The 25472-nt window shown below is 44.0% G+C and overlaps 1 long non-coding RNA gene across 50 annotated transcripts in view; it reads right to left on the bottom strand.

Annotated features, from left to right (window-relative positions):
- The window catches only part of LOC307185334, a 3778167-nt gene that overhangs the window by 255655 nt on the left and 3497040 nt on the right, over positions 1 to 25472 (bottom strand). The window lies entirely within an intron of this gene.

Here is a 25472-nt window from a genome sequence, read left to right as displayed (position 1 = left end):
CCTGCAGAGTTATAAATGACAGCTATCGTCCAAAAATAGACTGAAGTAAGGCTGCCAAGAGGACTTGAAAGCGGGGCAGAATTGCAGGAAACCGATTTCAGGAGGTAGACTGGAATTGCATTGAAAGCATAGGAAAAGAGGCAGAACGTCCACAATGATGCACTTGGCCAAAAAGGGCGTATGCGTTTTTTCCTGAATATATTCAGGAAAAAACGCATACGCCCTTTTTGGCCAACCAAGCAAGCTTGCAAAGGAAATCTGCACTACAATGAAGTCTCACTTCCCCCCGGTCAAAAGGGCCATCTGAAAAAAGTGTAAAATCCAGAAAGGCAGGACAGGCCGTGGAGAACTGGGAGCCTTTTTATGCTGATGGGCGGGATGTAAATTGCCAACAGACACTCGGGAGAAGTGTATGGTGTTTCCTGAAACATCTAAAAAACAAAGCAACAGAGCCTAGGGCACTGCCACTTATGGTCCTATAGCTTAGGGAAATTAAAATCAAAAAGACACAGCCACCCAGAAGTTTGGGACGTCTCTGTTTACAAGAACCTCGTTTACAGTACAAGTTCAACATCGCAGAAAGTGAAAAATGGATAAAGACGTTGTGGTATTTACTTACAAAGCAATATCACTCAGCAATGAAATCTATGTTATCAGGCCCTTAGCATCACAATGAGTGGATTCAGGTATGATGATTCTAACTGAAATAAGTCACACAGAAAAAGAAACATCATAAGATATCAGTAATACACGGAATGTAAACTTGGCTACACAGGAACTGAATTACAGAACAGAACAGGGTCTAAAATTTAGAAAACCAACTTATGCTTGCTTAAGGGTAAAGGTGAGTTGGGGTGCTGCATAAAACCAGAGATTGAAATGAGCACAGATAAAGTTCCTTAAGTCAAATATGGAATAGACAAGAGCTACTCCTTGCTCAACGAAATGGACTCAACACCGCATATTAAACGCCTAAGAATGTACCTGACTAGTAAGTATCTTAAAACCTATGGATTGCTATGTCTCTGAAAGAGAATCAAGCATGTGTACAGGGGCATAAATGCAGCAGTGATAGGATTGGAAAGGTTCGGTGAGCAAATGAAGACCCTTTGAAGACATATTGCATGGTACCCATTACACGGGTCTCAACTCTCCAGGTTTAAGGTATTCTTCCTTCAGCTAAAACATGCATGTGGAACCTAGAGTATGATCAACCATGTGATCGGGAGACGTGTTCAAATATGTCTCAGTTTTCCTCCCCTGGTACTCGGGTGCAACATTCCAGACGCTTTACTAACACTCTCCCCACTTGGAGAGTCAGTCCCTTTAACCTCCTGTTTGGCCCAGTTTGCAATTTCTGCGGAAGATGAACAGGAATAGCGAGAACCAATGAGAGGCTAGCTGGAGGTGTCTGGACGGGCAAATTTAACTCTCATTTCCCACCAGGAAGAGGAATTAACCAAAGGCTCAGCGTGCCGTACCGGAACCAGATTAGGGCCTGAAGCCATCCTGCGGTGTTGCGGCCAGCTCAAAAGAAAGCGAGTTGAAGAAAGGAGCTCAGGGGCACTGTAATTCACAAACCTGCAGAGTTATAAATGACAGCTATCGTCCAAAAATAGACTGAAGTAAGGCTGCCAAGAGGACTTGAAAGCGGGGCAGAATTGCAGGAAACCGATTTCAGGAGGTAGACTGGAATTGCATTGAAAGCATAGGAAAAGAGGCAGAACGTCCACAATGATGCACTTGGCCAAAAAGGGCGTATGCGTTTTTTCCTGAATATATTCAGGAAAAAACGCATACGCCCTTTTTGGCCAACCAAGCAAGCTTGCAAAGGAAATCTGCACTACAATGAAGTCTCACTTCCCCCCAGTCAAAAGGGCCATCTGAAAAAAGTGTAAAATCCAGAAAGGCAGGACAGGCCATGGAGAACTGGGAGCCTTGTTATGCTGATGGGCGGGATGTAAATTGCAAACAACCACTCCGGAGAAGTGTATGGTGTTTCCTGAAACATCTAAAAAACAAAGCAACAGAGCCTAGGGCACTTCCACTTATGGTCCTATTGCTTAGGGAAATTAAAATCAAAAAGACACAGCCACCCCAAAGTTTGGGACGCCTCCGTTTACAAGAACCTTGTTTACCGTACAAGTTCAATATCACAGAAAGTGAAAAATGGATAAAGAACTTGTGGTACTTACGTACAATGCAGTATCACTCAGCAATGAAATCTATGTCATCAGGCCCGTAGCAGCATAATGAGTGGATTCAGGTACGGTGATTCTAACTGAAATAAGTCACACAGAAAAAGAAACATCATAAGATATCACTAATACACGGAATGTAAACTTGGCTACACAGGAACTGCATTCCAAAACAGAACAGGGTCTCAAATTTAGAAAACCAACTTATGCTTGCCTAAGGGGAAAGGTGAGTTGGGGTGCTGCATAAAACCAGAGATTGAAATGAGCACAGATAAAGTTCCTTAAGCCAAATATGGAATAGACAAGAGCTACTCCTTGCTCAACGAAATGGACTCAACACCCCGTATTAAACGCCTAAGAATGTACCTGACTAGTAAGTATCTTAAAACCTATGGATTGCTATGTCTCCAAAAGAGAATCAAGCGTGTGTACAGGGGCATAAACGCAGCAGTGATAGGATTGGAGAGGTTCGGTGAGCAAATGAAGACCCTTTGAAGTCATATTGCATGGTACCCATTCCACGGGTCTCAACTCTCCAGGTTTAAGGTATTCTTCCTTCAGCTAAAACATGCATTTGGAACCCAGAGTATGATCAACCATGTGAACGGGAGACGTGTTCAAATATGTCTCAGTTTTCCTCCCATGGTACTCGGGTGCAACATTCCAGACGCTTTACTAACACTCTCCCGACTTGGAGAGTCAGTCCCTTTAACCTCCTGTTTGGCCCAGTTTGCAATTTCTGCGGAGGATGAACAGGAATAGCGAGAACCAATGAGAGACTAGCTGTAGGTGTCTGGATGGGCAAATTTAACTCTCATTTCCCAACAGGAAGAGGAAATAACCAAAGGCTCAGCGTGCCGGGCCGGAACCAGATTAGGGCCTGAAGCCATCCTGCGGTGTTGCGGCCAGGTCACAAGAAAGCGAGTTGAAGAAAGGAGCTCAGGGGCACTGTAATTCACAAACCTGCAGAGTTATAAATGACAGCTATCGTCCAAAAATAGACTGAAGTAAGGCTGCCAAGAGGACTTGAAAGCGGGGCAGAATTGCAGGAAACCGATTTCAGGAGGTAGACTGGAATTGCATTGAAAGCATAGGAAAAGAGGCAGAACGTCCACAATGATGCACTTGGCCAAAAAGGGCGTATGCGTTTTTTCCTGAATATATTCAGGAAAAAACGCATACGCCCTTTTTGGCCAACCAAGCAAGCTTGCAAAGGAAATCTGCACTACAATGAAGTCTCACTTCCCCCCAGTCAAAAGGGCCATCTGAAAAAAGTGTAAAATCCAGAAAGGCAGGACAGGCCATGGAGAACTGGGAGCCTTGTTATGCTGATGGGCGGGATGTAAATTGCCAACAACCACTCGGGAGAAGTTTATGGTGTTTCCTGAAACATCTAAAAAACAAAGCAACAGAACCTAAGGCACTTCCACTTATGGTCCTATAGCTTAGGGAAATTAAAATCAAAAAGACACAGCCACCCCAAAGTTTGGAACGGCTCTGTTTACAAGAACCTCGTTTACAGTACAAGTTCAACATCGCAGAAAGTGAAAAATGGATAAAGAATTTGTGGTATTTACTTACAAAGCAATATCACTCAGCAATGAAATCTGTGTCATCAGGCCCTTAGCAGCACAATGAGTGGATTCAGGTATGATGATTCTAACTGAAGTAAGTCACACAGAAAAAGAAACATCATAAGATATCAGTAATACACGGAATGTAAACTTGGCTACACAGGAACTGAATTACAGAACAGAACAGGGTCTAAAATTTAGAAAACCAACTTATGCTTGCTTAAGGGTAAAGGTGAGTTGGGGTGCTGCATAAAACCAGAGATTGAAATGAGCACAGATAAAGTTCCTTAAGTCAAATATGGAATAGACAAGAGCTACTCCTTGCTCAACGAAATGGACTCAACACCGCATATTAAACGCCTAAGAATGTACCTGACTAGTAAGTATCTTAAAACCTATGGATTGCTATGTCTCTGAAAGAGAATCAAGCATGTGTACAGGGGCATAAATGCAGCAGTGATAGGATTGGAGAGGTTCGGTGAGCAAATGAAAACCCTTTGAAGACATATTGCATGGTACCCATTACACGGGTCTCAACTCTCCAGGTTTAAGGTATTCTTCCTTCAGCTAAAACATGCATGTGGAACCTAGAGTATGATCAACCATGTGATCGGGAGACGTGTTCAAATATGTCTCAGTTTTCCTCCCCTGGTACTCGGGTGCAACATTCCAGACGCTTTACTAACACTCTCCCCACTTGGAGAGTCAGTCCCTTTAACCTCCTGTTTGGCCCAGTTTGCAATTTCTGCGGAAGATGAACAGGAATAGCGAGAACCAATGAGAGGCTAGCTGGAGGTGTCTGGACGGGCAAATTTAACTCTCATTTCCCACCAGGAAGAGGAATTAACCAAAGGCTCAGCGTGCCGTGCCGGAACCAGATTAGGGCCTGAAGCCATCCTGCGGTGTTGCGGCCAGGTCACAAGAAAGCGAGTTGAAGAAAGGAGCTCAGGGGCACTGTAATTCACAAACCTGCAGAGTTATAAATGACAGCTATCGTCCAAAAATAGACTGAAGTAAGGCTGCCAAGAGGACTTGAAAGCGGGGCAGAATTGCAGGAAACCGATTTCAGGAGGTAGACTGGAATTGCATTGAAAGCATAGGAAAAGAGGCAGAACGTCCACAATGATGCACTTGGCCAAAAAGGGCGTATGCGTTTTTTCCTGAATATATTCAGGAAAAAACGCATACGCCCTTTTTGGCCAACCAAGCAAGCTTGCAAAGGAAATCTGCACTACAATGAAGTCTCACTTCCCCCCGGTCAAAAGGGCCATCTGAAAAAAGTGTAAAATCCAGAAAGGCAGGACAGGCCATGGAGAACTGGGAGCCTTGTTATGCTGATGGGCGGGATGTAAATTGCAAACAACCACTCCGGAGAAGTGTATGGTGTTTCCTGAAACATCTAAAAAACAAAGCAACAGAGCCTAGGGCACTTCCACTTATGGTCCTATAGCTTAGGGAAATTAAAATCAAAAAGACACAGCCACCCCAAAGTTTGGGACGCCTCCGTTTACAAGAACCTCGTTTACCGTACAAGTTCAATATCACAGAAAGTGAAAAATGGATAAAGAACTTGTGGTACTTACGTACAATGCAGTATCACTCAGCAATGAAATCTATGTCATCAGGCCCGTAGCAGCATAATGAGTGGATTCAGGTACGATGATTCTAACTGAAATAAGTCACACAGAAAAAGAAACATCATAAGATATCACTAATACACGGAATGTAAACTTGGCTACACAGGAACTGCATTCCAAAACAGAACAGGGTCTCAAATTTAGAAAACCAACTTATGCTTGCTTAAGGGGAAAGGTGAGTTGGGGTGCTGCATAAAACCAGAGATTGAAATGAGCACAGATAAAGTTCCTTAAGCCAAATATGGAATAGACAAGAGCTACTCCTTGCTCAACGAAATGGACTCAACACCCCGTATTAAACGCCTAAGAATGTACCTGACTAGTAAGTATCTTAAAACCTATGGATTGCTATGTCTCCAAAAGAGAATCAAGCGTGTGTACAGGGGCATAAACGCAGCAGTGATAGGATTGGAGAGGTTCGGTGAGCAAATGAAGACCCTTTGAAGTCATATTGCATGGTACCCATTCCACGGGTCTCAACTCTCCAGGTTTAAGGTATTCTTCCTTCAGCTAAAACATGCATTTGGAACCCAGAGTATGATCAACCATGTGAACGGGAGACGTGTTCAAATATGTCTCAGTTTTCCTCCCCTGGTACTCGGGTGCAACATTCCAGACGCTTTACTAACACTCTCCCGACTTGGAGAGTCAGTCCCTTTAACCTCCTGTTTGGCCCAGTTTGCAATTTCTGCGGAGGATGAACAGGAATAGCGAGAACCAATGAGAGACTAGCTGGAGGTGTCTGGATGGGCAAATTTAACTCTCATTTCCCAACAGGAAGAGGAAATAACCAAAGTCTCAGCGTGCCGGGCCGGAACCAGATTAGGGCCTGAAGCCATCCTGCGGTGTTGCGGCCAGGTCACAAGAAAGCGAGTTGAAGAAAGGAGCTCAGGGGCACTGTAATTCACAAACCTGCAGAGTTATAAATGACAGCTATCGTCCAAAAATAGACTGAAGTAAGGCTGCCAAGAGGACTTGAAAGCGGGGCAGAATTGCAGGAAACCGATTTCAGGAGGTAGACTGGAATTGCATTGAAAGCATAGGAAAAGAGGCAGAACGTCCACAATGATGCACTTGGCCAAAAAGGGCGTATGCGTTTTTTCCTGAATATATTCAGGAAAAAACGCATACGCCCTTTTTGGCCAACCAAGCAAGCTTGCAAAGGAAATCTGCACTACAATGAAGTCTCACTTCCCCCCGGTCAAAAGGGCCATCTGAAAAAAGTGTAAAATCCAGAAAGGCAGGACAGGCCATGGAGAACTGGGAGCCTTGTTATGCTGATGGGCGGGATGTAAATTGCAAACAACCACTCCGGAGAAGTGTATGGTGTTTCCTGAAACATCTAAAAAACAAAGCAACAGAGCCTAGGGCACTTCCACTTATGGTCCTATAGCTTAGGGAAATTAAAATCAAAAAGACACAGCCACCCCAAAGTTTGGGACGCCTCCATTTACAAGAACCTCGTTTACCGTACAAGTTCAATATCACAGAAAGTGAAAAATGGATAAAGAACTTGTGGTACTTACGTACAATGCAGTATCACTCAGCAATGAAATCTATGTCATCAGGCCCGTAGCAGCATAATGAGTGGATTCAGGTACGATGATTCTAACTGAAATAAGTCACACAGAAAAAGAAACATCATAAGATATCACTAATACACGGAATGTAAACTTGGCTACACAGGAACTGCATTCCAAAACAGAACAGGGTCTCAAATTTAGAAAACCAACTTATGCTTGCTTAAGGGGAAAGGTGAGTTGGGGTGCTGCGTAAAACCAGAGATTGAAATGAGCACAGATAAAGTTCCTTAAGCCAAATATGGAATAGACAAGAGCTACTCCTTGCTCAACGAAATGGACTCAACACCGCATATTAAACGCCTAAGAATGTACCTGACTAGTAAGTATCTTAAAACCTATGGATTGCTATGTCTCTGAAAGAGAATCAAGCATGTGTACAGGGGCATAAATGCAGCAGTGATAGGATTGGAGAGGTTCGGTGAGCAAATGAAAACCCTTTGAAGACATATTGCATGGTACCCATTACACGGGTCTCAACTCTCCAGGTTTAAGGTATTCTTCCTTCAGCTAAAACATGCATGTGGAACCTAGAGTATGATCAACCATGTGATCGGGAGACGTGTTCAAATATGTCTCAGTTTTCCTCCCCTGGTACTCGGATGCAACATTCCAGACGCTTTACTAACACTCTCCCCACTTGGAGAGTCAGTCCCTTTAACCTCCTGTTTGGCCCAGTTTGCAATTTCTGCGGAAGATGAACAGGAATAGCGAGAACCAATGAGAGGCTAGCTGGAGGTGTCTGGACGGGCAAATTTAACTCTCATTTCCCACCAGGAAGAGGAATTAACCAAAGGCTCAGCGTGACGTGCCGGAACCAGATTAGGGCTTGAAGCCATCCTGCGGTGTTGCGGCCAGGTCACAAGAAAGCGAGTTGAAGAAAGGAGCTCAGGGGCACTGTAATTCACAAACCTGCAGAGTTATAAATGACAGCTATCGTCCAAAAATAGACTGAAGTAAGGCTGCCAAGAGGACTTGAAAGCGGGGCAGAATTGCAGGAAACCGATTTCAGGAGGTAGACTGGAATTGCATTGAAAGCATAGGAAAAGAGGCAGAACGTCCACAATGATGCACTTGGCCAAAAAGGGCGTATGCGTTTTTTCCTGAATATATTCAGGAAAAAACGCATACGCCCTTTTTGGCCAACCAAGCAAGCTTGCAAAGGAAATCTGCACTACAATGAAGTCTCACTTCCCCCCGGTCAAAAGGGCCATCTGAAAAAAGTGTAAAATCCAGAAAGGCAGGACAGGCCATGGAGAACTGGGAGCCTTGTTATGCTGATGGGCGGGATGTAAATTGCCAACAGACACTTGGGAGAAGTGTATGGTGTTTCCTGAAACATCTAAAAAACAAAGCAACAGAGCCTAGGGCACTTCCACTTATGGTCCTATAGCTTAGGGAAATTAAAATCAAAAAGACACAGCTCCCCAAAGTTTGGAACGGCTCTGTTTACAAGAACCTCGTTTACAGTACAAGTTCAACATCGCAGAAAGTGAAAAATGGATAAAGAAGTTGTGGTATTCACTTACAAAGCAATATCACTCAGCAATGAAATCTATGTCATCAGGCCCTTAGCAGCACAATGAGTGGATTCAGGTATGATGATTCTAACTGAAATAAGTCACACAGAAAAAGAAACATCATCAGATATCAGTAATACATGGAATGGAAACTTGGCGACACAGGAACTGAATTACAGAACAGAACAGGGTCTCAAATTTAGAAAGACAACTTATGCTTGCTTAAGGGTAAAGGTGAGTTGGGGTGCTGCATAAAACCAGAGATTGAAATGAGCACAGATAAAGTTCCTTAAGCCAAATATGGAATAGACAAGAGCTACTCCTTGCTCAACGAAATGGACTCAACACCGCATATTAAACGCTTAAGAATGTACCTGACTTGTAAGTATCTTAAAACCTATGGATTGCTATGTCTCCAAAAGAGAATCAAGCATGTGTACAGGGGCATAAACGCAGCAGTGATAGGATTGGAGAGGTTCGGTGAGCAAATGAAGACCCTTTGAAGTCATATTGCATGGTACCCATTCCACGGGTTTCAACTACCCAGGTTTAAGGTATTCTTCCTTCAGCTAAAACATGCATGTGGAACCTAGAGTATGATCAACCATGTGATCGGGAGACGTGTTCAAATATGTCTCAGTTTTCCTCCCCTGGTACTCGGGTGCAACATTCCAGACGCTTTACTAACACTCTCCCCACTTGGAGAGTCAGTCCCTTTAACCTCCTGTTTGGCCCAGTTTGCAATTTCTGCGGAAGATGAACAGGAATAGCGAGAACCAATGAGAGGCTAGCTGGAGGTGTCTGGACGGGCAAATTTAACTCTCATTTCCCACCAGGAAGAGGAATTAACCAAAGGCTCAGCATGCCGGGCCGGAACCAGATTAGGGCCTGAAGCCATCCTGCGGTGTTGCGGCCAGGTCACAAGAAAGCGAGTTGAAGAAAGGAGCTCAGGGGCACTGTAATTCACAAACCTGCAGAGTTATAAATGACAGCTATCGTCCAAAAATAGACTGAAGTAAGGCTGCCAAGAGGACTTGAAAGCGGGGCAGAATTGCAGGAAACCGATTTCAGGAGGTAGACTGGAATTGCATTGAAAGCATAGGAAAAGAGGCAGAACGTCCACAATGATGCACTTGGCCTAAAAGGGCGTATGCGTTTTTTCCTGAATATATTCAGGAAAAAACGCATACGCCCTTTTTGGCCAACCAAGCAAGCTTGCAAAGGAAATCTGCACTACAATGAAGTCTCACTTCCCCCCGGTCAAAAGGGCCATCTGAAAAAAGTGTAAAATCCAGAAAGGCAGGACAGGCCATGGAGAACTGGGAGCCTTGTTATGCTGATGGGCGGGATGTAAATTGCCAACAACCACTCGGGAGAAGTGTATGGTGTTTCCTGAAACATCTAAAAAACAAAGCAACAGAACCTAGGGCACTTCCACTTATGGTCCTATAGCTTAGGGAAATTAAAATCAAAAAGACACAGCCACCCCAAAGTTTGGAACGGCTCTGTTTACAAGAACCTCGTTTACAGTACAAGTTCAACATCGCAGAAAGTGAAAAATGGATAAAGAAGTTGTGGTATTTACTTACAAAGCAATATCACTCAGCAATGAAATCTGTGTCATCAGGCCCTTAGCAGCACAATGAGTGGATTCAGGTATGATGATTCTAACTGAAGTAAGTCACACAGAAAAAGAAACATCATAAGATATCAGTAATACACGGAATGTAAACTTGGCTACACAGGAACTGAATTACAGAACAGAACAGGGTCTCAAATTTAGAAAAGCAACTTATGCTTGCTTAAGGGTAAAGGTGAGTTGGGGTGCTGCATAAAACCAGAGATTGAAATGAGCACAGATAAAGTTCCTTAAGTCAAATATGGAATAGACAAGAGCTACTCCTTGCTCAACGAAATGGACTCAACACCGCATATTAAACGCCTAAGAATGTACCTGACTAGTAAGTATCTTAAAACCTATGGATTGCTATGTCTCCGAAAGAGAATCAAGCATGTGTACAGGGGCATAAACGCAGCAGTGATAGGATTGGAGAGGTTCGGTGAGCAAATGAAGACCCTTTGAAGTCATATTGCATGGTACCCATTCCACGGGTTTCAACTAGCCAGGTTTAAGGTATTCTTCCTTCAGCTAAAACATGCATGTGGAACCTGGAGTATGATCAACCATGTGATCGGGAGACGTGTTCAAATATGTCTCAGTTTTCCTCCCCTGGTACTTGGGTGCAACATTCCAGACGCTTTACTAACACTCTCCCCACTTGGAGAGTCAGCGCCTTTAACCTCCTGTTTGGCCCAGTTTGCAATTTCTGCGGAAGATGAACAGGAATAGTGAGAACCAATGAGAGGCTAGCTGGAGGTGTCTGGACGGGCAAATTTAACTCTCATTTCCCACCATGAAGAGGAATTAACCAAAGGCTCAGCGTGCCGTGCCGGAACCAGATTAGGGCCTGAAGCCATCCTGCGGTGTTGCGGCCAGGTCACAAGAAAGCGAGTTGAAGAAAGGAGCTCAGGGGCACTGTAATTCACAAACCTGCAGAGTTATAAATGACAGCTATCGTCCAAAAATAGACTGAAGTAAGGCTGCCAAGAGGACTTGAAAGCGGGGCAGAATTGCAGGAAACCGATTTCAGGAGGTAGACTGGAATTGCATTGAAAGCATAGGAAAAGAGGCAGAACGTCCACAATGATGCACTTGGCCAAAAAGGGCGTATGCGTTTTTTCCTGAATATATTCAGGAAAAAACGCATACGCCCTTTTTGGCCAACCAAGCAAGCTTGCAAAGGAAATCTGCACTACAATGAAGTCTCACTTCCCCCCGGTCAAAAGGGCCATCTGAAAAAAGCGTAAAATCCAGAAAGGCAAGACAGGCCATGGAGAACTGGGAGCCTTGTTATGCTGATTGGCGGGATGTAAATTGCCAACAGACACTCGGGAGAAGTGTATGGTGTTTCCTGAAACATCTAAAAAAGAAAGCAACAGAGCCTAGGGCACTGCCACTTATGGTCCTATAGCTTAGGGAAATTAAAATCAAAAAGACACAGCCACCCCAAAGTTTGGGACGCCTCTGTTTACAAGAACCTCGTTTACAGTACAAGTTCAACATCGCAGAAAGTGAAAAATGGATAAAGAACTTGTGGTACTTACGTACAATGCAGTATCACTCAGCAATGAAATCTATGTCATCAGGCCCGTAGCACCATAATGAGTGGATTCAGGTACGATGATTCTAACTGAAATAAGTCACACAGAAAAAGAAACATCATAAGATATCACTAATACACGGAATGTAAACTTGGCTACACAGGAACTGAATTCCAAAACAGAACAGGGTCTCAAATTTAGAAAACCAACTTATGCTTGCTTAAGGGGAAAGGTGAGTTGGGGTGCTGCATAAAACCAGAGATTGAAATGAGCACAGATAAAGTTCCTTAAGCCAAATATGGAATAGACAAGAGCTACTCCTTGTTCAACGAAATGGACTCAACACCCCATATTAAATGCCTAAGAATGTACCTGACTAGTAAGTATCTTAAAACCTATGAATTGCTATGTCTCCAAAAGAGAATCAAGCGTGTGTACAGGGGCATAAACGCAGCAGTGATAGGATTGGAGAGGTTCGGTGAGCAAATGAAGACCCTTTGAAGTCATATTGCATGGTACCCATTCCACGGGTTTCAACTACCCAGGTTTAAGGTATTCTTCCTTCAGCTAAAACATGCATGTGGAACCTAGAGTATGATCAACCATGTGATCGGGAGACGTGTTCAAATATGTCTCAGTTTTCCTCCCCTGGTACTCGGGTGCAACATTCCAGACGCTTTACTAACACTCTCCCCACTTGGAGAGTCAGTCCCTTTAACCTCCTGTTTGGCCCAGTTTGCAATTTCTGCGGAAGATGAACAGGAATAGCGAGAACCAATGAGAGGCTAGCTGGAGGTGTCTGGACGGGCAAATTTAACTCTCATTTCCCACCAGGAAGAGGAATTAACCAAAGGCTCAGCATGCCGGGCCGGAACCAGATTAGGGCCTGAAGCCATCCTGCGGTGTTGCGGCCAGGTCACAAGAAAGCGAGTTGAAGAAAGGAGCTCAGGGGCACTGTAATTCACAAACCTGCAGAGTTATAAATGACAGCTATCGTCCAAAAATAGACTGAAGTAAGGCTGCCAAGAGGACTTGAAAGCGGGGCAGAATTGCAGGAAACCGATTTCAGGAGGTAGACTGGAATTGCATTGAAAGCATAGGAAAAGAGGCAGAACGTCCACAATGATGCACTTGGCCAAAAAGGGCGTATGCGTTTTTTCCTGAATATATTCAGGAAAAAACGCATACGCCCTTTTTGGCCAACCAAGCAAGCTTGCAAAGGAAATCTGCACTACAATGAAGTCTCACTTCCCCCCGGTCAAAAGGGCCATCTGAAAAACGTGTAAAATCCAGAAAGGCAGGACAGGCCATGGAGAACTGGGAGCCTTGTTATGCTGATGGGCGGGATGTAAATTGCCTACAACCACTCGGGAGAAGTGTATGGTGTTTCCTGAAACATCTAAAAAACAAAGCAACAGAACCTAGGGCACTTCCACTCTTGGTCCTATAGCTTAGGGAAATTAAAATCAAAAAGACACAGCCACCCCAAAGTTTGGAACGGCTCTGTTTACAAGAACCTCGTTTACAGTACAAGTTCAACATCGCAGAAAGTGAAAAATGGATAAAGACGTTGTGGTATTTACTTACAAAGCAATATCACTCAGCAATGAAATTTGTGTCATCAGGCACTTAGCAGCACAATGAGTGGATTCAGGTATGATGATTCTAACTGAAATAAGTCACACAGAAAAAGAAACATCATAAGATATCAGTAATACACGGAATGTAAACTTGGCTACACAGGAACTGAATTACAGAACAGAACAGGGTCTCAAATTTAGAAAACCAACGTATTCTTGCTTAAGGGTAAAGGTGAGTTGGGGTGCTGCATAAAACCAGAGATTGAAATGAGCACAGATAAAGTTCCTTAAGCCAAATATGGAATAGACAAGAGCTACTCCTTGCTCAACGAAATGGACTCAACACCCCATATTAAACGCCTAAGAATGTACCTGACTAGTAAGTATCTTAAAACCTATGGATTGCTATGTCTCCGAAAGAGAATCAAGCATGTGTACAGGGGCATAAACGCAGCAGTGATAGGATTGGAGAGGTTCGGTGAGCAGATGAAGACCCTTTGAAGTCATATTGCATGGTACCCATTCCACGGGTTTCAACTACCCAGGTTTAAGGTATTCTTCCTTCAGCTAAAACATGCATGTGGAACCTAGAGTATGATCAACCATGTGATCGGGAGACGTGTTCAAATATGTCTCAGTTTTCCTCCCCTGGTACTCGGGTGCAACATTCCAGACGCTTTACTAACACTCTCCCCACTTGGAGAGTCAGTCCCTTTAACCTCCTGTTTGGCCCAGTTAGCAATTTCTGCGGAAGATGAACAGGAATAGCGAGAACCAATGAGAGGCTAGCTGGAGGTGTCTGGACGGGCAAATTTAACTCTCATTTCCCACCAGGAAGAGGAATTAACCAAAGGCTCAGCATGCCGGCCCAGAACCAGATTAGGGCCTGAAGCCATCCTGCGGTGTTGCGGCCAGGTCACAAGAAAGCGAGTTGAAGAAAGGAGCTCAGGGGCACTGTAATTCACAAACCTGCAGAGTTATAAATGACAGCTATCGTCCAAAAATAGACTGAAGTAAGGCTGCCAAGAGGACTTGAAAGCGGGGCAGAATTGCAGGAAACCGATTTCAGGAGGTAGACTGGAATTGCATTGAAAGCATAGGAAAAGAGGCAGAACGTCCACAATGATGCACTTGGCCAAAAAGGGCGTATGCGTTTTTTCCTGAATATATTCAGGAAAAAACGCATACGCCCTTTTTGGCCAACCAAGCAAGCTTGCAAAGGAAATCTGCACTACAATGAAGTCTCACTTCCCCCCGGTCAAAAGGGCCATCTGAAAAAAGTGTAAAATCCAGAAAGGCAACAGGCCATTGAGAACTGGGAGCCTTGTTATGCTGAAGGGCGGGATGTAAATTGCCAACAGACACTTGGGAGAAGTGTATGGTGTTTCCTGAAACATCTAAAAAACAAAGCAACAGAGCCTAGGGCACTTCCACTTATGGTCCTATAGCTTAGGGAAATTAAAATCAAAAAGACACAGCTCCCCAAAGTTTGGAACTGCTCTGTTTACAAGAACCTCGTTTACAGTACAAGTTCAACATCGCAGAAAGTGAAAAATGGATAAAGAAGTTGTGGTATTCACTTACAAAGCAATATCACTCAGCAATGAAATCTATGTCATCAGGCCCTTAGCAGCACAATGAGTGGATTCAGGTATGATGATTCTAACTGAAATAAGTCACACAGAAAAAGAAACATCATCAGATATCAGTAATACATGGAATGGAAACTTGGCGACACAGGAACTGAATTACAGAACAGAACAGGGTCTCAAATTTAGAAAGACAACTTATGCTTGCTTAAGGGTAAAGGTGAGTTGGGGTGCTGCATAAAACCAGAGATTGAAATGAGCACAGATAAAGTTCCTTAAGCCAAATATGGAATAGACAAGAGCTACTCCTTGCTCAACGAAATGGACTCAACACCGCATATTAAACGCTTAAGAATGTACCTGACTTGTAAGTATCTTAAAACCTATGGATTGCTATGTCTCCAAAAGAGAATCAAGCATGTGTACAGGGGCATAAACGCAGCAGTGATAGGATTGGAGAGGTTCGGTGAGCAAATGAAGACCCTTTGAAGTCATATTGCATGGTACCCATTCCACGGGTTTCAACTACCCAGGTTTAAGGTATTCTTCCTTCAGCTAAAACATGCATGTGGAACCTAGAGTATGATCAACCATGTGATCGGGAGACGTGTTCAAATATGTCTCAGTTTTCCTCCCCTGGTACTCGGGTGCAACATTCCAGACGCTTTACTAACACTCTCCCCACTTGGAGAGTCAGTCCCTTTAACCTCCTGTTTGGCCCAGTTTGCAATTTCTGCGGAAGATGAACAGGAATAGCGAGAACCAATGAGAGGCTAGCTGGAGGTGTCTGGACGGGCAAATTTAACTCTCATTTCCCACCAGGAAGAGGAATTAACCAAAGGCTCAGCATGCCGGGCCGGAACCAGATTAGGGCCTGAAGCCATCCTGCGGTGTTGCGGCCAGGTCACAAGAAAGCGAGTTGAAGAAAGGAGCTCAGGGGCACTGTAATTCACAAACCTGCAGAGTTATAAATGACAGCTATCGTCCAAAAATAGACTGAAGTAAGGCTGCCAAGAGGACTTGAAAGCGGGGCAGAATTGCAGGAAACCGATTTCAGGAGGTAGACTGGAATTGCATTGAAAGCATAGGAAAAGAGGCAGAACGTCCACAATGATGCACTTGGCCAAAAAGGGCGTATGCGTTTTTTCCTGAATATATTCAGGAAAAAACGCATACGCCCTTTTTGGCCAACCAAGCAAGCTTGCAAAGGAAATCTGCACTACAATGAAGTCTCACTTCCCCCCGGTCAAAAGGGCCATCTGAAAAAAGTGTAAAATCCAGAAAGGCAGGACAGGCCATGGAGAACTGGAAGCCTTGTTATGCTGATGGGCGGGATGTAAATTGCCAACAGACACTCGGGAGAAGTGTATGGTGTTTCCTGAAACATCTAAAAAACAAAGCAACAGAGCCTAGGGCACTGCCACTTATGGTCCTATAGCTTAGGGAAATTAAAATCAAAAAGACACAGCCACCCCAAAGTTTGGGACGCCTCTGTTTACAAGAACCTCGTTTACAGTACAAGTTCAACATCGCAGAAAGTGAAAAATGGATAAAGACGTTGTGGTATTTACTTACAAAGCAATATCACTCAGCAATGAAATCTATGTCATCAGGCCCTTAGCATCACAATGAGTGGATTCAGGTATGATGATTCTAACTGAAATAAGTCACACAGAAAAAGAAACATCATAAGATATCAGTAATACACGGAATGTAAACTTGGCTACACAGGAACTGAATTACAGAACAGAACAGGGTCTCAAATTTAGAAAACCAACTTATGCTTGCTTAAGGGTAAAGGTGAGTTGGGGTGCTGCATAAAACCAGAGATTGAAATGAGCACAGATAAAGTTCCTTAAGTCAAATATGGAATAGACAAGAGCTACTCCTTGCTCAACGAAATGGACTCAACACCGCATATTAAACGCCTAAGAATGTACCTGACTAGTAAGTATCTTAAAACCTATGGATTGCTATGTCTCTGAAAGAGAATCAAGCATGTGTACAGGGGCATAAATGCAGCAGTGATAGGATGGGAGAGGTTCGGTGAGCAAATGAAGACCCTTTGAAGTCATATTGCATGGTACCCATTACACGGGTCTCAACTCTCCAGGTTTAAGGTATTCTTCCTTCAGCTAAAACATGCATGTGGAACCTAGAGTATGATCAACCATGTGATCGGGAGACATGTTCAAATATTTCTCAGTTTTCCTGCCCTGGTACTCGGGTGCAACATTCCAGACGCTTTACTAACACTCTCCCCACTTGGAGAGTCAGCCCCTTTAACCTCCTGTTTGGCCCAGTTTGCAATTTCTGCGGAAGATGAACAGGAATAGCGAGAACCAATGAGAGGCTAGCTGGAGGTGTCTGGACGGGCAAATTTAACTCTCATTTCCCACCAGGAAGAGGAATTAACCAAAGGCTCAGCATGCCGGGCCGGAACCAGATTAGGGCCTGAAGCCATCCTGCGGTGTTGCGGCCAGCTCAAAAGAAAGCGAGTTGAAGAAAGGAGCTCAGGGGCACTGTAATTCACAAACCTGCAGAGTTATAAATGACAGCTATCGTCCAAAAAGAGACTGAAGTAAGGCTGCCAAGAGGACTTGAAAGCGGGGCAGAATTGCAGGAAACCGATTTCAGGAGGTAGACTGGAATTGCATTGAAAGCATAGGAAAAGAGGCAGAACGTCCACAATGATGCACTTGGCCAAAAAGGGCGTATGCGTTTTTTCCTGAATATATTCAGGAAAAAACGCATACGCCCTTTTTGGCCAACCAAGCAAGCTTGCAAAGGAAATCTGCACTACAATGAAGTCTCACTTCCCCCCGGTCAAAAGGGCCATCTGAAAAAAGTGTAAAATCCAGAAAGGCAGGACAGGCCATGGAGAACTGGGAGCCTTGTTATGCTGATGGGCGGGATGTAAATTGCCAACAACCACTCGGGAGAAGTGTATGGTGTTTCCTGAAACATCTAAAAAACAAAGCAACAGAACCTAGGGCACTTCCACTTATGGTCCTATAGCTTAGGGAAATTAAAATCAAAAAGACACAGCCACCCCAAAGTTTGGAACGGCTCTGTTTACAAGAACCTCGTTTACAGTACAAGTTCAACATCGCAGAAAGTGAAAAATGGATAAAGAAGTTGTGATATTTACTTACAAAGCAATATCACTCAGCAATGAAATCTGTGTCATCAGGCCCTTAGCAGCACAATGAGTGGATTCAGGTATGATGATTCTAACTGAAGTAAGTCACACAGAAAAAGAAACATCATAAGATATCAGTAATACACGGAATGTAAACTTGGCTACACAGGAACTGAATTACAGAACAGAACAGGGTCTCAAATTTAGAAAACCAACTTATGCTTGCTTAAGGGTAAAGGTGAGTTGGGGTGCGGCATAAAACCAGAGATTGAAATGAGCACAGATAAAGTTCCTTAAGTCAAATATGGAATAGACAAGAGCTACTCCTTGCTCAACGAAATGGACTCAACACCGCATATTAAACGCCTAAGAATGTACCTGACTAGTAAGTATCTTAAAACCTATGGATTGCTATGTCTCCGAAAGAGAATCAAGCATGTGTACAGGGGCATAAACGCAGCAGTGATAGGATTGGAGAGGTTCGGTGAGCAAATGAAGACCCTTTGAAGTCATATTGCATGGTACCCATTACACGGGTCTTAACTCTCCAGGTTTAAGGTATTCTTCCTTCAGCTAAAACATGCATGTGGAACCCAAGTATGATCAACCATGTGAATGGGAGACGTGTTCAAATATGTCTCAGTTTTCCTCCCCTGGTACTCGGGTGCAACATTCCAGATGCTTTACTAACACTCTCCCCACTTGGAGAGTCAGTCCCTTTAACCTCCTGTTTGGCCCAGTTTGCAATTTCTGCGGAAGATGAACAGGAATAGCGAGAACCAATGAGAGGCTAGCTGGAGGTGTCTGGACGGGCAAATTTAACTCTCATTTCCCACCAGGAAGAGGAATTAACCAAAGGCTCAGCATGCCGGGCCGGAACCAGATTAGGGCCTGAAGCCATCCTGCGGTGTTGCGGCCAGGTCACAAGAAAGCGAGTTGAAGAAAGGAGCTCAGGGGCACTGTAATTCACAAACCTGCAGAGTTATAAATGACAGCTATCGTCCAAAAATAGACTGAAGTAAGGCTGCCAAGAGGACTTGAAAGCGGGGCAGAATTGCAGGAAACCGATTTCAGGAGGTAGACTGGAATTGCATTGAAAGCATAGGAAAAGAGGCAGAACGTCCACAATGATGCACTTGGCCAAAAAGGGCGTATGCGTTTTTTCCTGAATATATTCAGGAAAAAACGCATACGCCCTTTTTGGCCAACCAAGCAAGCTTGCAAAGGAAATCTGCACTACAATGAAGTCTCACTTCCCCCCGGTCAAAAGGGCCATCTGAAAAAAGTGTAAAATCCAGAAAGGCAGGACAGGCCATGGAGAACTGGAAGCCTTGTTATGCTGATGGGCGGGATGTAAATTGCCAACAGACACTCGGGAGAAGTGTATGGTGTTTCCTGAAACATCTAAAAAACAAAGCAACAGAGCCTAGGGCACTGCCACTTATGGTCCTATAGCTTAGGGAAATTAAAATCAAAAAGACACAGCCACCCCAAAGTTTGGGACGCCTCTGTTTACAAGAACCTCGTTTACAGTACAAGTTCAACATCGCAGAAAGTGAAAAATGGATAAAGAAGTTGTGGTATTTACTTACAAAGCAATATCACTCAGCAATGAAATCTGTGTCATCAGGCCCTCAGCAGCACAATGAGTGGATTCAGGTACGATGATTCTAACTGAAATAAGTCACACAGAAAAAGAAACATCATAAGATATCAGTAATACACGGAATGTAAACTTGGCTACACAGGAACTGAATTACAGAACAGAACAGGGTCTCAAATTTAGAAAACCAACTTATGCTTGCTTAAGGGTAAAGGTGAGTTGGGGTGCTGCATAAAACCAGAGATTGAAATGAGCACAGATAAAGTTCCTTAAGCCAAATATGGAATAGACAAGAGCTACTCCTTGCTCAACGAAATGGACTCAACACCGCATATTAAACGCCTAAGAATGTACCTTACTAGTAAGTATCTTAAAACCTATGGATTGCTATGTCTCCGAAAGAGAATCAAGCATGTGTACAGGGGCATAAACGCAGCAGTGATAGGATTGGAGAGGTTCGGTGAGCAAATGAAGACCCTTTGAAGTCATATTGCATGGTACCCATTCCACGGGTTTCAACTACCCAGGTTTAAGGTATTCTTCCTTCAGCTAAAACATGCATGTGGAACCTAGAGTATGATCAACCATGTGATCGGGAGACGTGTTCAAATATGTCTCAGTTTTCGTACCCTGGTACTCGGGTGCAACATTCCACACGCTTTACTAACACTCTCCCGACTTGGAGAGTCAGTCCCTTTAACCTCCTGTTTGGCCCAGTTTGCAATTTCTGCGGAAGATGAACAGGAATAGCGAGAACCAATGAGAGACTAGCTGGAGGTGTCTGGACGGGCAAATTTAACTCTCATTTCCCAACAGGAAGAGGAAATAACCAAAGGCTCAGCGTGCCGTTCCGGAACCAGATTAGGGCCTGAAGCCATCCTGCGGTGTTGCGGCCAGCTCAAAAGAAACCGAGTTGAAGAAAGGAGCTCAGGGGCACTGTAATTCACAAACCTGCAGAGTTATAAATGACAGCTATCGTCCAAAAATAGACTGAAGTAAGGCTGCCAAGAGGACTTGAAAGCGGGGCAGAATTGCAGGAAACCGATTTCAGGAGGTAGACTGGAATTGCATTGAAAGCATAGGAAAAGAGGCAGAACGTCCACAATGATGCACTTGGCCAAAAAGGGCGTATGCGTTTTTTCCTGAATATATTCAGGAAAAAACGCATACGCCCTTTTTGGCCAACCAAGCAAGCTTGCAAAGGAAATCTGCACTACAATGAAGTCTCACTTCCCCCCGGTCAAAAGGGCCATCTGAAAAAAGTGTAAAATCCAGAAAGGCAGGACAGGCCATGGAGAACTGGGAGCCTTGTTATGCTGATGGGCGGGATGTAAATTGCCAACAGACACTCGGGAGAAGTGTATGGTGTTTCCTGAAACATCTAAAAAACAAAGCAACAGAGCCTAGGGCACTGCCACTTATGGTCCTATAGCTTAGGGAAATTAAAATCAAAAAGACACAGCCACCCCAAAGTTTGGGACGCCTCTGTTTACAAGAACCCCGTTTACAGTACAAGTTCAACATCACAGAAAGTGAAAAATGGATAAAGAAGTTGTGGTATTTACTTACAAAGCAATATCACTCAGCAATGAAATCTATGTCATTAGGCCCTTAGCATCACAATGAGTGGATTCAGGTATGATGATTCTAACTGAAATAAGTCACACAGAAAAAGAAACATCATAAGATATCAGTAATACACGGAATGTAAACTTGGCTACATAGGAACTGAATTACAGAACAGAACAGGGTCTCAAATTTAGAAAACCAACTTATGCTTGCTTAAGGGTAAAGGTGAGTTGGGGTGCTGCATAAAACCAGAGATTGAAATGAGCACAGATAAAGTTCCTTAAGTCAAATATGGAATAGACAAGAGCTACTCCTTGCTCAACGAAATGGACTCAACACCCCATATTAAACGCCTAAGAATGTACCTGACTAGTAAGTATCTTAAAACCTATGGATTGCTATGTCTCCGAAAGAGAATCAAGCATGTGTACAGGGGCATAAACGCAGCAGTGATAGGATTGGAGAGGTTCGGTGAGCAAATGAAGACCCTTTGAAATCATATTGCATGGTACCCATTACACGGGTGTCAACTCTCCAGGTTTAAGGTATTCTTCCTTCAGCTAAAACATGCATGTGGAACCCAAGTATGATCAACCATGTGAACGGGAGACGTGTTCAAATATGTCTCAGTTTTCCTCCCCTGGTACTCGGGTGCAACATTCCAGACGCTTTACTAACACTCTCCCCACTTGGAGAGTCAGTCCCTTTAACCTCCTGTTTGGCCCAGTTTGCAATTTCTGCGGAAGATGAACAGGAATAGCGAGAACCAATGAGAGGCTAGCTGGAGGTGTCTGGACGGGCAAATTTAACTCTCATTTCCCAACAGGAAGTGGAAATAACCAAAGGCTCAGCGTGCCGTACCGGAACCAGATTAGGGCCTGAAGCCATCCTGCGGTGTTGCGGCCAGCTCAAAAGAAACCGAGTTGAAGAAAGGAGCTCAGGGGCACTGTAATTCACAAACCTGCAGAGTTATAAATGACAGCTATCGTCCAAAAATAGACTGAAGTAAGGCTGCCAAGAGGACTTGAAAGCGGGGCAGAATTGCAGGAAACTGATTTCAGGAGGTAGACTGGAATTGCATTGAAAGCATAGGAAAAGAGGCAGAACGTCCACAATGATGCACTTGGCCGAAAAGGGCGTATGAGTTTTTTCCTGAATATATTCAGGAAAAAACGCATACGCCCTTTTTGGCCAACCAAGCAAGCTTGCAAAGGAAATCTGCACTACAATGAAGTCTCACTTCCCCCCGGTCAAAAGGGCCATCTGAAAAAAGTGTAAAATCCAGAAAGGCAGGACAGGCCATGGAGAACTGGGAGCCTTGTTATGCTGATGGGTGGGATGTAAATTGCCAACAACCACTCGGGAGAAGTGTATGGTGTTTCCTGAAACATCTAAAAAACAAAGCAACAGAACCTAGGGCACTTCCACTTATGGTCCTATAGCTTAGGGAAATTAAAATCAAAAAGACACAGCCACCCCAAAGTTTGGAACGGCTCTGTTTACAAGAACCTCGTTTACAGTACAAGTTCAACATCGCAGAAAGTGAAAAATGGATAAAGAAGTTGTGGTATTTACTTACAAAGCAATATCACTCAGCAATGAAATCTGTGTCATCAGGCCCTTAGCAGCACAATGAGTGGATTCAGGTATGATGATTCTAACTGAAATAAGTCACACAGAAAAAGAAACATCATAAGATATCAGTAATACACGGAATGTAAACTTGGCTACACAGGAACTGAATTACAGAACAGAACAGGGTCTCAAATTTAGAAAAGCAACTTATGCTTGCTTAAGGGTAAAGGTGAGTTGGGGTGCTGCATAAAACCAGAGATTGAAATGAGCACAGATAAAGTTCCTTAAGTCAAATATGGAATAGACAAGAGCTACTCCTTGCTCAACGAAATGGACTCAACACCCCATATTAAACACCTAAGAATGTACCTGACTAGTAAGTATCTTAAAACCTATGGATTGCTATGTCTCCGAAAGAGAATCAAACATGTGTACAGGGGCATAAACGCAGCAGTGATAGGATTGGAGAGGTTCGGTGAGCAAATGAAGACCCTTTGAAGTCATATTGCATGGTACCCATTCCACGGGTTTCAACTACCCAGGTTTAAGGTATTCTTCCTTCAGCTAAAACATGCATGTGGAACCTAGAGTATGATCAACCATGTGATCGGGAGACGTGTTCAAATATGTCTCAGTTTTCCTCCGCTGGTACTCGGGTGCAACATTCCAGACGCTTTACTAACACTCTCCCCACTTGGAGAGTCAGTCCCTTTAACCTCCTGTTTGGCCCAGTTTGCAATTTCTGCGGAAGATGAACAGGAATAGCGAGAACCAATGAGAGGCTAGCTGGAGGTGTCTGGACGGGCAAATTTAACTCTCATTTCCCACCAGGAAGAGGAATTAACCAAAGGCTCAGCATGCCGGGCCGGAACCAGATTAGGGCCTGAAGCCATCCTGCGGTGTTGCGGCCAGGTCACAAGAGAGCGAGTTGAAGAAAGGAGCTCAGGGGCACTGTAATTCACAAACCTGCAGAGTTATAAATGACAGCTATCGTCCAAAAATAGACTGAAGTAAGGCTGCCAAGAGGACTTGAAAGCGGGGCAGAATTGCAGGAAACCGATTTCAGGAGGTAGACTGGAATTGCATTGAAAGCATAGGAGAAGAGGCAGAACGTCCACAATGATGCACTTGGCCAAAAAGGGCGTATGCGTTTTTTCCTGAATATATTCAGGAAAAAACGCATACGCCCTTTTTGGCCAACCAAGCAAGCTTGCAAAGGAAATCTGCACTACAATGAAGTCTCACTTCCCCCCGGTCAAAAGGGCCATCTGAAAAAAGTGTAAAATCCAGAAAGGCAGGACAGGCCATGGAGAACTGGGAGCCTTGTTATGCTGATGGGCAGGATGTAAATTGCCAACAACCACTCGGGAGAAGTGTATGGTGTTTCCTGAAACATCTAAAAAACAAAGCAACAGAGCCTAGGGCACTTCCACTTATGGTCCTATAGTTTGGGAAATTAAAATCAAAAAGACACAGCCACCCCAAAGTTTGGGACGCCTCCGTTTACAAGAACCTCGTTTACCGTACAAGTTCAATATCACAGAAAGTGAAAAATGGATAAAGAACTTGTGGTACTTACGTACAATGCAGTATCACTCAGCAATGAAATCTGTGTCATCAGGCCCGTAGCAGCATAATGAGTGGATTCAGGTACGATGATTCTAACTGAAATAAGTCACACAGAAAAAGAAACATCATAAGATATCACTAATACACGGAATGTAAACTTGGCTACACAGGAACTGCATTCCAAAACAGAACAGGGTCTCAAATTTAGAAAACCAACTTATGCTTGCTTAAGGGGAAAGGTGAGTTGGGGTGCTGCATAAAACCAGAGATTGAAATGAGCACAGATAAAGTTCCTTAAGTCAAATATGGAATAGACAAGAGCTACTCCTTGCTCAACGAAATGGACTCAACACCGCATATTAAACGCCTAAGAATGTACCTGACTAGTAAGTATCTTAAAACCTATGGATTGCTATGTCTCCGAAAGAGAATCAAGCATGTGCACAGGGGCATAAACGCAGCAGTGATAGGATTGGAGAGGTTCGGTGAGCAAATGAAGACCCTTTGAAATCATATTGCATGGTACCCATTACACGGGTGTCAACTCTCCAGGTTTAAGGTATTCTTCCTTCAGCTAAAACATGCATGTGGAACCCAAGTATGATCAACCATGTGAACGGGAGACGTGTTCAAATATGTCTCAGTTTTCCTCCCCTGGTACTCGGGTGCAACATTCCAGACGCTTTACGAACACTCTCCCCACTTGGAGAGTCAGTCCCTTTAACCTCCTGTTTGGCCCAGTTTGCAATTTCTGCGGAAGATGAACAGGAATAGCGAGAACCAATGAGAGGCTAGCTGGAGGTGTCTGGACGGGCAAATTTAACTCTCATTTCCCACCAGGAAGAGGAAATAACCAAAGGCTCAGCGTGCCGTACCGGAACCAGATTAGGGCCTGAAGCCATCCTGCGGTGTTGCGGCCAGCTCAAAAGAAAGCGAGTTGAAGAAAGGAGCTCAGGGGCACTGTAATTCACAAACCTGCAGAGTTATAAATGACAGCTATCGTCCAAAAATAGACTGAAGTAAGGCTGCCAAGAGGACTTGAAAGCGGGGCAGAATTGCAGGAAACCGATTTCAGGAGGTAGACTGGAATTGCATTGAAAGCATAGGAGAAGAGGCAGAACGTCCACAATGATGCACTTGGCCAAAAAGGGCGTATGCGTTTTTTCCTGAATAT

This window comes from Stenella coeruleoalba (genome assembly GCF_951394435.1).
Source record: "Stenella coeruleoalba genome assembly, chromosome: 4".
Lineage (NCBI taxonomy): Eukaryota > Metazoa > Chordata > Mammalia > Artiodactyla > Delphinidae > Stenella > Stenella coeruleoalba.
Note: the sequence above shows the minus strand (reverse complement) of the source record. Positions and strands in the feature narration are given on the sequence as shown.